A 5,077-nucleotide genomic window follows, 5' to 3' on the forward strand; every position below is an offset into this window, starting at 1 on the left:
GAGAGGAGGAGGAGGAAGGAGAAAGGGGCTGGAGGCTGCGTCCTCCGACGATGCTAGATGAGAGTTGCGAGGGAGGGAGTGAAGGGAGAGAGGTCGGTGGCGCTTGCTCCTGAGAGAGATTTTTTGGAGATGAAGGCCTGAAGGGATAAGGTTGAGAAAGGAAGATATGTGGACATGCGTCAAGCAGCCCAAGCGGTTGACGTACAGGTTGTAATCAGCCGAGTGAAGGGAAGCTTTTCCCTTGTTTTGTGGTTTTGTTCTTACTGTTTTACTTGTTTCTTTTTCATTTTTCCGTTGGTCTTCTTTGTTTTTCACTGGTTTTCTTTCATTTTTTGTTCATCATATACACATTTTACATTTTTCCTATACATCAGGAACATTTTCTAGACACGTTTAAAAAAATTCAACTATATGTTTTCTGCCTCTCTTTTTGATAAATATTGTACATTTTTGGTATACATCTAAAATATTTAGTTATATATATTTAACATTTTTTAAATATTCTTGTTCTGAATATTCTTTTAATACATGTTGGAACATGTTTTAAATGATACAAAACATTATCTTTAAACTTTGAACATTTCGAAAAATTGTATAAACGTTCTTTGTACATGTCACAAACTTTTTTTGAAACAGATGTACATTTTTAATAATGTAACGTCTATCTTTTGAATGGTAAGATTTATTTTTTGAATTACAGAACATTTTTTGTACATTGCATGACAAAAATGTTTTCTAAAGTTTGAGTGGACATTGTTTTACACTATATTTACATTTTTTAATGTGGGATGAAGTCTTTTAAAAAATAACTTTTTAATAGTGTATATATTTTTGTATTTTAAACTACATTCACATGATACAGTCGAGGACAATCCTACGACCACCCTCCACGACTGGTCTGGCCACCCCTGCTACTGGCATCCAAATCGTCCCTCTCGCGATCTCTATCGAGCAGCCGACTTATGCCTAGTCTATGTGGCTACCCTGCGGTTTCCTTATATAATAGGCATGGGTTACACATGATCAACGAAAACACCTAACCATCTGCTAATTACAAGTCCAATTGAAACCTGACACATAGATATAGTAGTAGAACGCCCGTGCGTTGCTACGGGCTATAATGCATACAAATGAAATAAATAAGTGATTAAGATCATCTTCAAGGTGGAAGCTCATTTCTTCATCATACGTTTGGGTGTTTGAAATTTGAACATAGAACCGGCGCATCACAGAATGTGACGTATACCCAAGAAGAAAAAACTAAAACAATGATCTGGGTTAACTAAAATGTCCTCCTTCCATAAATTTACTTCGTTCCATTTTTATTTTTAAAATCAACCCCTCCTTTATTAATTGGCTACAATTGTAGCATCAGAGACAATAAGAGGAATAATAGCCATCAGGGCTGGCTACTTTATTGTCCCCTCTATATCAATGTTGAAAAACAATATGACTGAAATCTAAAGACATGAAATAACAATCATCGAAGATCGCGCTGGCCACCGAAGATGAGTATTCCTCTTTGAGTGCTGAAATCACCTCCACGCTATCTGAATTTACTTCAATTTTGCTGCACCCAGCTGTGCGGGAGAGGTTTAGGCCAAACCTAACTGCAATTGCTTCTGCTATGAAAGCATCACAGCAGATTTCAAGTTTTTCATTTGCTGCAGCTATAAACTTACCGTTGTGGTCTCTGATGACAACACCTATAGAGCCTTCAATTTACCCCGTTCCATTATTCCATGCACATTGCTACGATTACTTGCACTATACAAATTTAAATGTAGCATATGCTTGGTCCGGAACGGTAATCATGGTTACTCGCTTGAACCACGTCCCTCCATGGGCACCTCACACACTGCTTATCCCCACAAGCCATGGCCATATGACAACAAATCATATTGTCGGTCCAAGCAGAAACCCCATGGCGGCATGCCCCCGCAAGTAGCACATTTCAGAGAGCTCTTCCATGTCTATGGAGATGAGGGAGAATCTGGATATGTACCTCCATTGCCGGTGTCTCTTTGCCCTCCCTATGTCATCGTTCATTACCTAGGTTAGCAAGCGCCTAGATTAGACGATGGTGAGTCACATCTTAGTCCTGCCTACTTCCTTAGAGCTTTCATCTCCACCTTGTTTCCGGTCGTTCGCTTATACAACCCCCTAGCTTGAAGGAAGTCTTCGGGCATTTGAATGTTCCTGCTCATTTTGAGCAGTATTTTGGTCATCAAGTCCATGAATATAACTTATTTTTATTTTCTAAAGCTTAGCACTCAATTTAGATACTCCGAATAGTACATATTTTTCGTAAGTAGACTAATTCAGGTACAAACTTCTTTTAGGGGAGCACAAACTTAATCTGAGCACATCACTTAATAGCAAAATGGTTTACTTTTTGTTTCAAGCAGAAGAAAATACTGTGTGCAAGTTAATGTGATCAAAGCATTGGTATTGGTCACCACTATAGTACACCTAACAGGATACAACCAAGAAATCAAATACACTCGTTTAGCCAATTGCTTATACACAAGAATCTCTAGTGGGTCACTTGTTTGTATCACTTGATGTCAACTAATCTCTTTTAAGTGCAAGTCTCTCCACAAAAATAGAGATTTTAGCAGACAATCTTTCAAAAGGAATAGAATATCATATGCAAATGCATGTCATGTGAGGGGACAAAGAAACTTATGGAGCATGTTTCTTGAGCATCTTTCATAGAGGGGAGTTCCCTCAAAAGAATTGAACCTGTTGTTGTGAAGTCCTAATGTTCATACTCATACAAGAAACAATCATAATGGTTGTGTGCTAGAAGATACAGAATATAGTTATAGAAGATCAGTCCTTAAAATGCATATTCAAACCACAGGTTCCGCAAAAAGAGAACTCTATAGGAGCCCAGGAGCTTGAGAAATAAAAGAGGCATTCATCGTAACAAAACACACTTATTTAAATGATTTGAGCTGTATTCAGGGTCTGATTGCGTGCTGCTGCTCCTGTTTAAATGGTTCGAGCAAGTATAACGTCTCTAGGTGCTCGCCAACCATGGCCAAGCCATCGCAAGCAATGCCGCTCCAACTACCAAGGCAATAGGACCAGACCTTCAAAATGCACAACTCATCAGCACTTTATCTCACCAAGTCACCATGGATAAAGCCTCTGACTCAATGATGCCACTCCAACTATCAATGCAATAGGACCAGACCTGCAAGACACACAACACTCATCAGGAATTTAACTCCCCATGGATAAAGCCTCTGACTGAATTATATATAAACTGAAATCACATAATGATAACAACAGTTAGCATAACCTTGAGTGCCATTGATCGCATTTTAGAACACGCAAAAGCCTCATTCAGTGAAAAATCTAAAGAACAAAAAAACAACAGCATGACCTACTTAATAACCTAAAAGATACTATATCATTTTTGTCCATCACGGGCCTTGAACTTTTGTATTCCTTAGTTGATCTACTCATCGATTTGTGTTTGCTGAGGTATGTATAATTATTTGAAAGATCATCCATGCATGATGTATGAGTTGGCCACGACGCAAAGAATAGTTATATCAGAGTTAAGAAAGACAAATGAATAAATCAAGCTTGGGCTACGCCACTCAAAACATAGTCTGTGTCATATTCAATTATGATGACATTAACTACCCAGAGTCTCCTCATCTAGTATCGGGATGGATAGCAGTTAATGCAGATATTAACCCCGATCTTGGATGGTAAATTATATTTTGGACTCCTTTCAACTATGAAACCAAGGAAAAAACCACGGTTAATAAAATGTAGAAGATTAAATAGCTAATACAGTTGTGTTAAAATATGATACGGGAGTAACTGTTGGGTTGCAACCTGAAACATTCCATCAGCGATAAACCCTGCACCCAGTAAAATTTGAAACATCGCTCAAGGAAGGAGATAATTGGTACACTTACTTAGAAATTGAACAGATGAAGAAAATTTGATCACTTAAACAATAAATGAAGTATGGTAGCTATTATTTCTGATACTGGGAAGCTACAAAATAGAACATTACATCAGGAAAGAATATGAGTCATTTTGATCGAAGTGTGTTAAATTAATTGGCCAGCAATCTGGTGTAACCAATAATAGAGATTTTAGCAGACAATCTTTCAAAAGGAATAGAATATCATATGCAAATGCATGTCATGTGAGGGGACAAAGAAACTTATGGAGCATGTTGCTTGAGCATCTTTCATAGAGGGGAGTTCCCTCAAAAGAATTGAACCTGCTGTTGTGAAGTCCTAATGTTCATACTCATACAAGAAACAATCATAATGGTTGTGTGCTAGAAGATACAGAGTATAGTTATAGAAGATCAGTCCTTAAAATGCATATTCAAACCACAGGTTCCGCAAAAAGAGAACTCTATAGGAGCCCAGGAGCTTGAGAAATAAAAGAGGCATTCATCGTAACAAAACACACTTATTTAAATGATTCGAGCTGTATTCAGGGTCTGATTCTGTGCTGCTGCTCCTGTTTAAATGGTTCGAGCAAGTATAACATCTCTAGGTGCTCGCCAACCATGGCCAAGCCATCGCAAGCAATGCCGCTCCAACTACCAAGGCAATAGGACCAGACCTTCAAAATGCACAACTCATCAGCACTTTATCTCACCAAGTCACCATGGATAAAGCCTCTGACTCAATGATGCCGCTCCAACTATCAATGCAATAGGACCAGACCTGCAAAACACACAACACTCATCAGCAATTTAACTCACCATGGATAAAGCCTCTGACTAAATTATATATAAACTGAAATCACATAATGATAACAACAGTTAGCATAACCTTGAGTGCCATTGATCGCATTTCAGAACAAGCAAAAGCCTCATTCAGTGAAAAATCTAAAGAACAAAAAAACAACAGCATGACCTGCTTAATAACCTAAAAGATACTTTATCATTTTTGTCCATCACGGGCCTTGAACTTTTGTATTCCTTAGTTGATCTACTCATCGATTTGTGTTTGCTGAGGTATGTATAATTATTTGAAAGATCATCCATGCATGATGTATGAGTTGGCCACGACGCAAAGAATAGTTATAT

This window comes from Triticum dicoccoides, chromosome 2A, assembly GCF_002162155.2.
Source record: "Triticum dicoccoides isolate Atlit2015 ecotype Zavitan chromosome 2A, WEW_v2.0, whole genome shotgun sequence".
Classification (NCBI taxonomy): Eukaryota; Viridiplantae; Streptophyta; class Magnoliopsida; order Poales; family Poaceae; genus Triticum; species Triticum dicoccoides.